Below are 15523 nucleotides of genomic sequence, written 5' to 3'. Positions count from 1 at the left end.
ATCTCCTAAAAGGTCTGCATATGGATGGAGTTTTTAGGTGCTAACTTCCTAACCATGAAACTGACACAAACTTTGCTAAATTCAGGATGGCCAGAGACATGGTCTCAGAACCAGATATAGATAGTGCTTGCTTATGTTTTGACCATTCTTGTTTTGATTTCTCTCTTTTGAGACATCCTGGCAGATCCTAAAGTAACAAGCCCAATTCTGACCTCTTCTGTTAGCTTATGTCTCATGATAATAGATCACACCAAGAAGAAAAACTATTTTTAAAAACAGAATTATGTGTCAGTTCTACAAGTAGAAAATCCATTAACAAGGAGCAAGTAAATCTTCCCTCCTACTCTCAGAGTTAAGATTAGGGAAGCTTAAGGAGCTTTAATAATAAAAAGACCTAGTGAAAGAAAAGGATGCACTTTCATATTTGCTGAGCACTCATCATATGCCAGCACTGACCTCTGTGTACATACATTTTCTTGTAGCAGCCAAGTGAGGTAGGTAGCCCCATTTTATAGAAGAAAATAGAGGTTGGCAAGGTCAGCTAGCATACCCAAGGTCATAGTTAATGACACCTGCACTTTGAAGCTAGATGTATATAACTCCAAAGCCAGTGTGCTTTTTCCTACATGTTGTAGCTGACAACTGGTCTCCAACCGAAACCCACATATAAAATGCTGACTAGTCTCCATGCCATTTGACTTTCTCCTTTGTCCCTCCTCCATACTCAACTCTGCCACTAGAGTGCTTTTTCGGAAAAGCAAATATGAACATATAGTCCACACTTAATATCCTTCAGTGGTGCCCTATTGCCTACAAAAGTGATTTTTCCACTGTTTCCCAGAGTTCTAGGGTTCCACAGAGGTGCTTTAGAAGCTAAGGGGAAAACTGAGTGGACAGTGATCTAATCAAAGAAATTTCATTTTGGTCAGTGTAATAGGCTAGGGATCTGGGTAATTTTTTGTTTGAAAAAGGGCTCCACTGTGTTTAAAATATATATTTATTATATTAAAATTTCAGCTCTTTTCTTATGTGACATGGTTTAGTCCCAGCCTTATTTCTAATTCTCCCCCATGCAAACCATTCATCATGACCTGAACACTCAGTGATCTCTCTTCCTTCAGGCCTTTGTTCATCCTCTTATCTCTACCAGAACGGTCTTTCTCTGTTCATTCTTCTGCTCATTCTATCTCATGTCTCTCTTGTTCTGTCTCCTTCCCTATGTCCAAAACTCTCCCTCTTCTTGTCTGCTTGGCCTACTGCTAAATATTTTTCAAAAATTAAGCATTAAATGTCATTTATTCTGAAACTTTTTTGTGGTATCCTCTCCCACCTTCCCCCAGAACTAAGGAGCCCTCTTTTCTACTCTCAAAGTTGTGATGATTATACTTATCACAGTGTATTAGAGAAATGATTTTCTTTCCCTAAACCAGTAGTCCTCAAATGGGGGTCAGTTTTCACCCAGGGATATTTGGCAATATCTGGAGATATTTTTGGTTGTCACAACTGCGAAGGGAGGCAGGAAGTTATTTCATCTAGTGGGTAGAGGCCAGGGATGCTGCTGAACATCCTACACTACACAGGACAGCATTCTCCCCACCCCCCCAAACAACAATGAATCATCCTACCCAAAATATCAGTAGTGCAGAGGTTGAGAAACTTTGCCCTAGACTATCAGTTCTTTAAGGAGTAGACCTGGCTATATATCCCCAGCAACTTACACAGGACCCAGAACATAGAAGATGCCATTAAATGTTAGATAAAAGAATAAACATTTCCTTTCTCATTACCTTCATATTTGAAGTAGAGTCTCTCTGTTTTTATTCAGTCACCTGTGAATGTTGCTAACTGAGCCTTCATTTCTTTCTTCCTCTATTAAGTTTCCCCTTGCTGATCTTCCAAATGCTTTCCCAAAACTGGAAGATTCTAAAACTAGCTAGTATGTGATAATTGATTACCCCCTGTCCTTGAAGTCATTTACATGATGAATTGGTTTCAAAACACAAGAAATTATTCAGTAGGAACAGAAAAGTATAGGTGAGTGAGGAGGAATTTTTAAAAGATTAAGATTCAGGTAGGAAGAAGTTTACCTAAAGTTTGAATAACTCAGAATATTAAAGGGCTTGAGCCAGTAACAGGTAAGGAAAGAGAAACGTATTTGGGAATTACAGGCAGATCATTGAAGAAGTAGTATTTTACATAGTTAGGGTTCTATGGGAAATTAAATACAAGGGAATTTCTGATTGAGAATTCTAAGCCAGATTGCATTTACCTCAGTGGGCGATGATTATAAATTCTCTAGGGATAGGGAAGAGACAAAGATAAAGTGGAGTGGGTGGGATGTGCAGAAGTAAATATATTGTGCCCTCTGGTGTGAGCATACTGGTAGACAGTTGTCCAGACTGTTTGTAGCATTCATCCACTATACCTTGAAATACTCTTACCTATCTGTCCAGCTGGGAAATTGTTTTGGTCTGACTCCTTTATTCACCAGACTGGTCAGTAGGAAGGAAATAGACTCAGTCCCTACTTTTCACATTTTGTACAGTTTCATGGTGTTAAAGCTGAGGGCCTTATCCATGATCATCAAGCTAATGCGTGGTGGAGCCAGAAATCAAACCCAGGTATTCCAAAGCCCAGGTTCTTATCTACACTCTATACTACTTGTCTGCTATGATTAATCTCTCTGAGCTTTGGTTTCCTCATCTGGAAAATAAGAATAATAATAGTATCGATCTGTTTAGGTTCATAAAAGGTGCCCAAGTAGATATTACGTCTTAATATTTGCACTTCAGAAAAAGGAAAGAAGGATAAAAAGTATTTTCTTTTTCTAATTGCTCCAGCTAGTGGCCCCAAATTTGCTCTACTTTTATGTCTTCAGGATGACTTTTGTGTCTTCAGGATGCCCCACTCTATATCAGTCTCCTCCCATAGCTACCACTGTCCCTACTATGCCTGTCTGTGAGTTACACAGAATAGAGCTCCTAAACAATAGAGACTTTGTAAGGCCTTTCAAGGTGACTTTGTGCCAATGGGCTCATTTGTTAAAGCAACAACCAGAGTGTTCCTGTGTCTTACATCGGGAAGCAGACTACCTGCGGTCTCTTTCCAGCACAGACAAGCATAGGTTAAGTACAGAGTTCAGTATTTTTCAGGATTACTGGTGCTCCTGGTTACATGGGTGGGGAGAGTGGCTGGAATCAAGTAGTGCCTTTCCTCATGAAAAGAACTTTGAATCAAGATAAGTTTTAGCCTTCATGTCCCCATCTGTTGACACTTCCACTAGAACCACGCTTCTAGTTAGCTGGGTACATAGCTGTCAGGTGAATGAAAATGAACAAAACCCACGGGTAGCTCACACCATAAGCAAAATCAGGGAGAGGGCTTACAGCTAAATTTCCCTTGACTTTGCTTTTACTTTTTTTTTAAATAATGAGGTGGCATCTCTTTGTTAAAGGAGGGAAATTCTGGATGTATTTAGTGAATTTGAATGAAGCTAGTATGACTCTTGTGCAAGAACAGAATACTGTGGTTCTTACTTTTGGAAAACTCTTTGTAACTGTGGTCTGTTATAATTTTTTCCAGGCGATGGTATTTTATACTTACTCAGTTGTCTAATATCCCTTCCTGTCACAAAGTTCTTACTTATTTCTAACCAAATTTTATCCTTAAGTCCATTTTGTTTTGTGTTAGCTGCAATAGAAATAGGAACACAGCCGGCTGACACCCTTCTCACCCTGAGTCTCCACAGACTAGAACTAAGAGTCTTATCCTTCCCTGGTCAAGGCCTTTCATCTTTCCCTAGAAGTCATTCCATCTTTTTAATGATATATAAACATGACCCTCTTCTCAAATATCTTGTGCTGGGTTCACAGTGCTCTTGAAGCTTTTTTACAATAAGAGTCAAGAAGAAACCGTGGCTATCTGGAAAAAGAATCCCAGTTCCCCTTCCAGAGGCATGAAGGATCTGTGGTCTGTGGTCTTGTATCAGCAAGTTCCCCCTGTGTGTGGTAGACATGGAAAAGACAGGGCTTATTTCAGGACTCAAATTGTAGACATTGATCACCTTGTCACCTTCAGGATATTTAGTATCCAGCAAACCTTTGTTGAGAGTTTATTTTGTGCAGACACTGTGCTGAACACACAAGCGTATTGTATCACTTAATCCTCTCAAAAGCCTTGTGAAAGAGGTATCATGATCCCCATTTCAAAGATGAGGAAGCTGAGGCTTACAAAGAATTGTTATTTAGTCCAGATCACAGAGCTAATAAGTATACCACAGGCAGAATTCGAACCCATGTTTGTCTGATTTTCAGCTATAATGACTTTATCTTTCAGGGATTGCCCTGGGATTTGAAGGGATTAAAAACCAACAAATATCTTTGCCTCAGAGTAGTCTACATTCCTCAAGAAGAGATTATCAGTCACTTTGTAAACTCCAAACCACGGTTCTGGGTATGCACATTCACATGTAACACAAAGGGCCCTGCAGCATCCTGAGGTCAGCCCATGTTACTTCTCCCTGGACAGCTTACATTTCTTTTTATTTTTAAAAAGAGGTTCATACAGTGTTACATTCTTGGGCTTTACTTGCTTTGGTAAGCAAATAAGCTGAAATTTGATATCCCCCCAAAGCTACAGCACCTTCCCTGCCGCTCCACTTACCATTGCTACTCTGACAAAGAGGTATGGTGTGGTCCCTCCCTGCTTCCTGCTCCGGTGTTGGCCTCTCTCAGACTGTCCCCATGAGGGCTGCCCAGGGAGCACCATGTTTGCTGTGTCTCTGAAACCACAGGGATCGGAGCTGTATCCTTTTGCAGATGACGTGGGCTCTCCTTTGAGCTCTGCACTTTAAAGAGAAGGATAGTTGGTATTGGGGCCACTGATAGTTACTGCCGCTTCTCTAGTATCATGAACACACTGCAGCTGGGGCATCAGGGACTGTACAGCCATCTAGATTTGCATTCATCTCCTTAAAATGTCCTAATTTTCCAACCTCCTGCATTATCATCTCCAAAAAGATAAATTCTCCCTTCAGCTTTGTTTACTCTTCTTGCTCCCTTAAAAGACCTATATATGCGTAACTGCCTTGGATGCCAAGAACTCTTGCCAAATCATGAGTGTGCGCTCCCTCACTCTCAAGCTCACTCTCTAGCCTGCAAAAAAAAAGGAAGAGTAAATTCAACCTCATGACCCCTCCTTCTAAGCCAAGGTTGGAAGAGCTCTGAGCTAAGCCAGGCTTCATAAATCTCCCTTGATTGTTGGTGTGGAGAGAGTGGGGGAAGGGAGCTCAAGAGAAGTTAGATGTCCAAAAAAGGCATTGTTAAGTCAAAGGGAAGTCTTGGACGCATGCGCGCCTGACCTTGTGTGTCAGCTTCTGTGCTGGGAACATCCAATTATGTAAGAAGGAGCCCTCCTTGTTTGGAACTAGAGACAAAGGGAGGGGCAGAGGAGTGAGGGTAGCAGGCTAAGCCATGGAGTGAATCCAGCTTGTGCAGAATGCTCATGTCTGAAAACAGAAGAAACTTAGCAGTATTCCTGCATGCATCAGAATCAGGGTTAGGAAATTGGACAAGTACTCAAGACATGACTAGGTTGGAGGGAAAGAGGAGGAATGTACTGTGCTCCATTGATAGTAGAAGGTTTGGGGCAGGAAGATCCAGCCAAGGTAAGGGGTGAGATTATTATGGAGTCCTGATGGAGAGCAAAGGAATGAGAAGAAGCTGGACTGGTTCCCTGCCTGGATGCCCAGAGCAATGCCACGATAAAAATATGAAGCAGGCTAGCAGTAGAGTACACGAATGCCACGTCCCATGGCTCTGCCCTCCCCATGGCCCCAAAGATGGCATCAGACTCTGTGTCAAAAGGGCAGCAGACACATTCCTGGCATCTACATCAGGATTTCTTAAAGAGTGAGTGAGTATGTGTGTTTGTGTGCATATGTGTGTGTGTGGGTTGGGGGGCACGTGAGAATGGATAGCATGGTAAAAAGAGGAAGGAAGAAAAGGAGAAGGTTCTGTAATCTGTGGACAAAGGAGAATAGAAAAGTATGTGAAGTCAGGAATTCTATAGAGATGAAGGAAAAAAGAAAGAATGTGTCAGGTTTAAGGAATCCAATAAGCAGTGGACCCAGGAGAAAATTAAATGGCAAGCTCTGGACTTTATGCCAGGCCATGAACTCGTTTTCTTAGAAATGCAGTCCCTATAAACCATCTCCCAGGAAAGGTCAGGAGAAGTGTGGAGAGAGGAGGGGACCCTTGCAGAGGGCTGTGTTGCCAGGCACGCGTGTTCGTCTTCCTGAAAGACAGTTAAAAATGGCTGACTACGTCCTCTGCACTAATTCTCCCAGGTCACGCCAGAATCAGAGGTGTTCCTTACCACTTTCTCAATGGGCATGTCTAGAAGCAGATGGATAAAGGGTCTCTCTGACCTTGGTTAGATCTTAAGGGAAACTCCAGGCCTGCCACCAAAGGATACAAGCAAGCGCCCCAGGAAAGGAGCTGACATTTAATACTAACTGTACCAGCTAAGCAGCTTTGTGCTTCATGGACCGATGTGCAGTGCAGTTCTGTGAGATAGACCTATATTTACACATCTTACAAGTGAAGAAGAGGATATTCAGATTAAGCTTCCCAGAATCATAGAGCTAGGAAGTATGAGCCCCAAGATTTCTACTTCAGTCATCCTGGCCTCAAAGCCCATGCAATTTCCTCTACTCTGTATTGCCTCCCCACTCTGCTGGCACGATGCTGGGTTTCTCACCAAGCTGTGCCCACTAGAACTGGCCTCACTTGCAAGTCCCTCTGCCTTATTTGCGTCTAGTCTCTCTTGCTTTCCATCTGACTGGACTCAAGGACACATGCACGTTTAGGTAGTATATAAATTGATTTCCATCTCCATATTTCTGATTTTTTTCTTAAAACACTCCTGGATCAGAGATTGCATAGTCTCCTTTAGGTATCCCTATTCTGCATCCTGTTCTCAGTGAGAAAAAGATTTTCAGAGTTAAGATTCAGAGTTTCTCAAGGAACATAGATTACAGCTTTTCTCCTTTGCTCCATAAACTTCTCTTTCTTGTCATTGAGTTCTGGCGCCTTGTGGTTTCTTATACCTGATCTCTTTCTATGCAGTTTCTGTAGGAAAATAGCATACTTTTGCAAGAGCCCCAGATACAAACTAAATCTCAAAATTCTTTCAAACCAAGTCTCCAGATTTTCCTGTCAGATTATTTTCTGGCCCTTTATTGACTTGAGTCATTATTGACTCAAGTAGTTTTTAGAGGTCCTGAAAATAATTTTTTGCACTGATGCTTTGCTCACGTTGTATTGTGCTTCCTTGGGAGAAAAGGGACACTGCTTGTCTCATGCCTCTCCCACTAGACCTTGACAAAGGGAAGTTCTCAATTTCTGTAGATTGGGCCAAGAAGGGCCCCAGGAGTGTCTCCTATTATGAGCAGTCTCCCTGTCATATTTCTTAGGTGTCACTTACTCTACACCCACCTTCAGATGAAGATACCATGTCTTTTCTATCCTATACTGACACTTACTACTTGAATACATCTTTAAGGTTGTAATAGATAGGTGGTACCTGATTGCCTGTGCCTGTGTGTTTTTGCACTTCTGCGTGTAAATTCTCATACACTCAAACAGAGAGGCAGAATTGGTTATTGCATCAGTTAAGAATAAAACAGGATCTCATGAGGTATTTAGACCTCAAGTACCTTTCTTCAGGTCAAGTTACTGGTACCTCTTGCCCATCTGTAGCTACAAATAGGAACCCAGGACAGTTCTGATTTCAGTATCCTGAGAGCGGGGACTCTGTCTTATTCATCATTCTGTCATAAGCACCTAATCATATACATGGAAGGCACTTAACAAATTTGGTCGAATGAACATCACATGCCATTCCAATCAAATCAAGTCCCTCTGTTTATCACTAGTGAAGATCTCAGAGATTCCTCAGTCATGCTGGGGGACAAGAAACACCATTGTAAACTGAAGTCTCTGTTATATCCCTCCCGCACAGCTCTTTAAGTGAGCACCTCAAATTCCCAGAGCCATGGTTGAGCCTGAGAAGAGGTTTTTCCTTTGGGCCCTTCAGGCCCTCTCCTATCCTAGCGGCACTCTCCTTTCCAGAAGAACATAGTGTCCTCTCTGCCGTGGGCCTCCCACTGTGAGGCCCATCTAAGCTGGCCCTCTCTGGAAGCATGTCCCGCTGTTGTGCTTCTCAGCTTCTTTCCTTCCACACAGGGAAATAAGAATATGGGCTTTGAAGTCAGACAGATCTGAATTCAAATCCTCCTTTGCGTCTTACTATCTGTGTGACTTAGAACAAGTCACTTAACCTCCCTCTGCCTCCATTACTCTCCAAATGGGAATAACAGTGCCCAGCTCATAAAGTTAGTTGGAAGATAAGAGATGATAATGAAAGCCTCTTGACGCATGCCTGGCACATAGAAGCTCTCAGTAACTGTGAGTTCTCGTTCATCTTTAGAAGCTCCATGTTCCACTTCCTTGGGAACTCTAAATTGCTAGGGCAGTAGCATATCTGATGTAAAGAATATGTTTACATTTTAATGTGTTTTTTTGGAAAAGTCTTTATAGTGTGCTTGCTTTGGGATCTGTTAGCAAAAGACCCTGGGAGACAGAAATTCTTTCCTGCACCCTTTAAATCCAGGTCCCTTTCTTCATATGATCTTTATCTATGCACTCTTCCATCCTGTCTTATATACTTAAAGTCTTCCCTGGTCATATCCAGAGCAGAACCTCAGAGTTTCTTCAGAACCAGGGAACTGCCTAATCCAGGTGCTCCTAACTCTCTTCATTTGCTTCCTAGGAAACTAACTTTATGTAGTTCTTGTTATGGTGACCTCTTTACAAATAATTTTTGAGAAGTCTGTGTAAGATTTGGTGCCTTTGTGTACTTACTAAGTAGCAGCTGCCGGCTAGCTCTTCAGATCTAATATATGACTGTTTGTACTTCAAGGTCCTTTCAGCCTAAGAAAAGAGAGAACCCATATGAATCAATTAGAAATACTGAACAATGTGAAGCTAAATGACGTGGTATAGACTGTAAACACAGTAAAAAAAAAAAATTCAGATTCTTGGGCGTAAACATTAGGGAGGCTTTATAGAGGAAAGTAAGTGTTTAGAACTAGATGTAAGATAGGTATCATTTAGACAGGTTTAATGTAAAGAATATTCCAGACACAAAGCATTTTAAAGAGAGGAGAGGGCATTATTTCTGCTTCTAAATAAAAAAGTAACCTTTAAACATATTTTTAATGTCTTCATCCCGTTACTCTCTGAGAGAGACAGAGACAGAGTGTGTGTATGTGAGAGAGAGTGTTCATGCGCACAGAAGACAGAGAGAAAAATCATTTTGTTAAATATGTCTTGGAAGGCACAGCAAGCTGTTGCGACTTTGGGACTTAGAACAGGAATTCTCCCTCTGGGCACCAGGTGGCACTGCAGGTTAAACTATACCCATTTGCCTTCTTTGAGGGAGTATTCATTTTGCAATCACAGGTCCTTGTCTTGGTGGTGATAGTAATGGAAACCATTCCCTGTCTTGTTCCATGATTCAGAAGCTACTTACCTGCCCTCTCCTCCGGGCCATTGACTTTTAGATGAGCCCAGTTTGTTTTATCTCTTACCCTTCTCCCCTCTCTTCTGATCAGTCTTCAGTGGACACTTGCTTCTTTGCGTAGTATGTACTGCCAGAAGTTGCCCCTTTGAGTTCATTCCACCCCTCAAGGAGTCAGTGCTAGAGCTGATTCATTTGAGATCATTTTGACTCAGAAACCCAGAGTAAACCAGAGAGTCTACAGTGATTAAACCAGGTGGACATCCGAAAAAAATCTGCTGATATTCTCTATAAGCTATTTTAAAAAAATCTGTTGGTATTTCCTGTAAGCTAGTTGGTCCTATACTCAGTGCCTTTTTGGATACCAGAATCCTAGATCTCCATCACACTGAGGTAGACATTGTCAGTGCTAGATTGCACTGATGTTGGGAATCTTATCCACCTCTTAAATGATTAGGGTGTTTCCTGTTGCTTTCAGCCATGGATGGAGATCATTTGGCTCTTTCCTGTTAACTTGGTGTTGGAGACACAGCCATATGTTAATTCTTGAGGTTCGATCTTTACCTCTGTCTTTATTTTTTTATTATTTTTTAAAGATTTTATTTATTTGAGAGAGAGCGAACAAGCAGGGGCAGGGACAGAGGGAGAGAGAGAGAAGCAGACTCCCCGCTGAGCAGGGAGCCCAGTGCAGGACTGGATCCCAGGACCCTGAGATCATGACCTGAGGCTAAGGCAGCCGCTTAACCAACTGAGCCACCCAGGCACCCCTACCTCTTTCTTTAGATATAGATTCACCAAGTGCCCTGTGGAGGAGTAGACCTTATGGTACTAGCGCAGGGAGGGAGTAAGGGTGAACTAGTAGGAAATACACCTTAATCTAGTGCTGATGTAAGTATGGTGCCAGAGATTTTCTTGGGGGGAATTTAGCCCTTCCCCAATAAATATATAATCGGTGTAAACATGGTATGCTTGTTATATAAATGCAGCTTCAAAATAAGTCCCCTGGGGCGCCTGCGTGGCTCAGTTGGTTAAGCGACTGCCTTCAGCTCAGGTCATGATCCTGGGGTCCCGGGATCGAGTCCCATGTCGGGCTCCTTGCTCAGCAAGGAGTCTGCTTCTCTCTTTGACCCTCTTCCCTCTCGTGCTCTCTATCTCTCATTCTCTCTCTCTCTCAAATAAATAAAATCTTAAAAAAAAAAAAAATAAGTCCCCTGTCCACCTCCTACCCTGTCCCCCTTGTTTTCTAACCATAGGTGGTGCCCCAAAATCCCTACTAGTATGTGGAGATTGTGGAGTCATCACCACAGCTCTGTTACATACCCTTAGTATCAGGATGGATAACCATCTCTTTGGAAAGGTTTTAAAATTCAGGCTATAGACAAGAAACTGGAAACAAATACCTTTGGGTACCTCTTCTTCCCCAAGGTGCTTCTGTTCATTATAGTTCCTTTTCCCTGTGCTCCTTCCAGTATTTTCCCTATTTCCTTAACTTTGACATCTGCTTCTGTCTATCTCTTGTTCTGAGACTGGTCTTTTCCAGCTTCCTCTAACCATTTTCACAGCATGATTTGGAACCCTATCATGTCTGCTTATTTAAACCCAGTCCCTAATTCTCTTCCAGATCATGGCTGATCATAACCTGTAATCTAGTAGACGTCGGGAGCCAGTCCCATCATGCTGGAGCACACAGTTACCATCTTTCCATCCATTTCCCTCCTCCCTCCTCTCCTGCAGTGGTGGGGTTTGCCCAGAGCAGAGCCTGGACAGCTCGTTGTTAGGTAAACTCATCAGGAACAGCAGGGGTTTGGTTGTCAAGACAACAATGAAATCCCTGCCTTCTGCCCTCCTTTGTGTCTTGCCTTTCTTTCCAGTGCTCCAGTTCTAAGCATTTCTCTCCCTCTCTGCCCTTTGCCCCTCCGTGGATTCAATATTCTTCTGAATGGGTGGCCATTTTAATCAACCTTCCCTTCCTTCCCCCCGTCTTCCAGCCCTAGGTGCTGAGAAAGAAAGGCTCATGATAGCTGCCTGGTGACTGAGAATGACCCAAGCTTGCTGTTCACATGGGAGTGAGGAAAGAAGGGAAAAGAGAGATTTTGGATCCTGCAGTCCAGTCCTTGGCAGTGAAAGTTTCACTCTTAGAGTATATAGGGGTCTTGTTTTAGGAAGAATTCCAAAATATAATCTTCACATTACCCATAATCCCCTGGGGTTTCTCCTTAATCTTCCTAAACATACAGGACAGAAATGGTTCACTGTTCTAATATGTATACCCCTGAGCCTGCCAGGAGGGGAGTCTGTTTTGCAAAAGGGACAATTGAGGCATGAGATGCGAAGCTCACTCGGGATCTTTCCATCATTTCTAGGACTGGTAGAGTTTTTTAAGAGGATCCAAAGGAGGCGCCTGGGTCAAGCCAGGCTCAAAACTGCGGCTTCCCGGTGTTATTTCCGCTCATTACTGCACACTGCCTGTGTGAGGCTCTCTGACCACTCAGTGTGTCTTTTCCCTAGAAGAGTATGAACTAGTTTTATACTCAGTATTGCCTCGAAAAGTGTGGTGACAGAGGAATCTCTTGGGCTTAGAGCAGAAGCGTGGACTGTTCCAGAGACTCTAAGGGGGTTTCTGGTTGTGAGGCAGATGTCCTGCTGCTTTTACATGGATCAAACGAAGAGCACAGACAGCCATCCGAGAAGCATGACTTTGTGCCTAGCTTTCAAGTCCATCAGCTGTGATGTGTCAGAGCTGGATTATGGTGCATTAGCAACATAGTAAGGGGCCGAGAAAAGTTAATCTGAAGGTCTTCAGAGGTACACTAGATTTGTGTAAGAAGCTTTCAAATTGGAATCCTAAGGCTATCACAATACTTAAATCTAGAACAAATTTCTAGAGCTCTCCCTTTGCAATTAGTCTCATTTATCCCATGAACACAGAACTTCTCAAATGTGTTCCTCTCCCTCTGTATTTGTTAGAAAGGTAACTTGACCCTTGCTTTTGGTCACTTTTTACCCAAACATTCTGCTACGTTCTTTTCTTACTAGCTTCAAGTAATGGGCTGGAATCAGTTTGATGTTGTTCCATCCATCAGGGGGCACTTCCCAAAATACAAGTGTGACTCACAGTCCTCATAACCCCTTTGCTTTTGCTTGATTTTCAGTTTCTTCTATCCTCGGGGCCTATTTGCCAGGAAAAGTGACAAAAACACAGACTGCTGGTATCTCTCTTCTCTAAGATTTATAGAAAGTGCCAGATACGAAGCATGGCTGACCCACTCCTTTCCTTCTATCTCTCTTACCTTCCAGGGGAATACATAACCAGGTGTGAATTGCATGGATTATTCATGATGAATTCTTAATTCTAGCTCAGCTGACTTACTGCCCAGGATACTTACCGCATTTACCCTACAGCTGGTTTGTTGGCACACAGTTTAATTTTAATGTTATCTGAAACAAAAGGTTATTAGGAAAGCAAATCTGTCAAATGTTTATATGAAGACATACAAAATGCCAAATAGAAAGGATTTCTGGATTGTACACTATTTTTTAATCTCTTACTGCCTTCCTCCATAAGTATGAATAATGAAGAGATTACTATTCTTTTGCTGCTTTAAGTATTGGGATTTTCGCCTTTTTCAAAGCTTATTTTGAGCTGTGCGCCATCCTTTAAGACCATTGTTTGTCCCACAGAGAGCATTAATTCCCTTGTAACTAATATTTGTTGATTATCCATTCTGTGCCAGACACGATGTCAAGTGATCAAAATACAGAACAAGACCCCAAATCCCTACGCTAGGAAGTTTAATATCCAGTTGGAGGGGCAATCTTATAAATAAGGAGTTAGAATTTAAAGTTGGGATTTTAAAGAGGACTCTATAGGTGATGAATAGAAGGGATGAAGTAATGGACGATGAGAGGTCCAGAGAAAGCTCACAGGAGAGATGACTTCTGAGACAGGATTGAAATGATGAAGGGAAGTTGAGAGCAGACATTGGATAACAGAGTATTGATGGCAGAGCAGTAAACAGCCTGGCAAATTTGTGATACTCAAAGAAGTCAGGTATGATTAGGAATAGAAAATGTGCAACAAGAGGAGCCATATTACCCTGAAGAGGGTGCGGACTCAGAGCGAGTCAGTGAGCCATTCAGAGATCAAGTTTGCCCCCATTTGCAGGGAAACCTTTTACACAGGGCAAACAGGTGATGACGTGACCAACTTTGTAACTAAGAAAAATCACTTAAATAGTTCCCTGGAGGATTAACAGAAGGAGGCAAAGTTAGAACCAAGGAGACAAATTAGGAAAGGGTTGCACCAGTAGAAATGAAAGGTGATGAGGAATTGCTATAAAAATGGGAAAGGGTAAGGAGTGCCAGAGATGGAGGAGGTAGCATCACCTAGATTTAGCGATTGTTTCAGTAATTCTGTGGTGTTGGCAGGGGGATATGTGGATTCGGAACAGGGAAAAGGAGGAACTAAGAATGATTCTGTTTTCTACCGGGTAGATTGAGACGCATAATTAAGAGGATGATATAGTATCTTTCTGCCCAGCATATTGGACATGTGATTATAAGTCCATGGCTGCTCATCAAATCAGTACATTATTATCTCTTTTTGTGTAAAAATAAATGACGACACATGAAGAAGCAGGGACTGTATTTCTAGTAATTTAGGACTTAAGGACCGGGAGCCCAGATTGTATTTTTCATCTTTTCTTCTGTCTGCAAGTTCTTTTGTCTTTGGAAGAAAAAGGAAAATGTAGAATGTGTAAGCTAGTACACAGGGAAGGTTTCCACAGTTTCTGTTCTTGGGCACATGATACTCACAAGGCAGATTCCCAACTCAAATAGAGCATAACTCAAGGCTAGTAGAGAGAATATACATGGCAAGAAGACCTGTCAATTCAGTGAAGAGCAAGAAGCCTAAAAAAAGTTTTTTTGTTTGTTTTTGTTTTGTTTTGTTTTGTTTTGTTTGAGTTAAAGCTAACACTGGATATTATGGAAAACAGCTGACAGGAAAAGTGGAGGTGGATGAAAGGTTAATAGAATTCACAGGAGAACAGAACAGAGAATGAGATAAAAAATAATACCATTTTATAGGCCATAATAATGAGTTAACTTAAAATTCTAACACTCAAATTTATCACTGAGAATTATGGAATAAGATTGATTCATTCAGTACTTGATGGCTTATTGTATGACTGGCACTATTATGGTAAATGCTGAGGAAGATATCAAAATGATAAGATCCCCTCCCACAAAACCTTAGAATCTTACTCTTTTGGCATTTACACGAAGCTCCACCAACGTATGTGGAGTAAATGGAATAAACAAACACAGAATTCCAGCGAGGAAAGGAAAGAATCAAGATCAGATGAAACGAGGGTAGTTAACTGATTCTAGGATGCATATATTTTAAAAAGGGCAGAGGGGAGGACACATACTGGCTAACGCAAAACAGCTATAGAACTAATAAGAATGGTGTCCAGTAAGCTTAAACTCTGAGTTGAAGTAGTGAAAAAATGTTAGAAGAAAAGACTTAAAAAAAAAAAAATCAAAGAAAATACAGGTAAATCTTTTGAAACAGATGCTATAGTATTCATAGCTATAGTGAGAAAGCATTTATTCATTTATTCAACAGTGAATTGGTCTGTTTGCTAAGCTGTTTAATTTCTGGGTTTTTTCTGTCAAGGAAAATGGTTTGACAAGAATTGGAAAGACACAATTAAACTAGAAGACTAAAATAGGAATGCAAATAAGAGAGCACTTAACCTATTTTAAAGCTCCTGTACCTGACCCAGATGAATTATATTCTATGGAACTAAAAATTTGTATTTATCATTGAAGGCCTAAGATCATTAAAAAAAAAAAAAAAATGGCATATAGGATGTGTTAAGTTGGAGATGGACAAATATCTTGCCTTTTAAAAAATGGATACAGGTCGTTAACCCTT

At 41.6% G+C, this 15523-nt stretch overlaps 1 protein-coding gene across 2 annotated transcripts in view; it reads left to right on the top strand.

Moving 5' to 3' along the window:
• SNX19 (sorting nexin 19) overlaps positions 1-15523 on the top strand; it is a 39786-nt gene that overhangs the window by 13285 nt on the left and 10978 nt on the right. The gene's annotated exons all lie outside the window — the stretch shown is intronic.

This window comes from Zalophus californianus, chromosome 11 (genome assembly GCF_009762305.2).
Source record: "Zalophus californianus isolate mZalCal1 chromosome 11, mZalCal1.pri.v2, whole genome shotgun sequence".
Taxonomy (NCBI): Eukaryota; Metazoa; Chordata; class Mammalia; order Carnivora; family Otariidae; genus Zalophus; species Zalophus californianus.
Note: the sequence above shows the minus strand (reverse complement) of the source record. Positions and strands in the feature narration are given on the sequence as shown.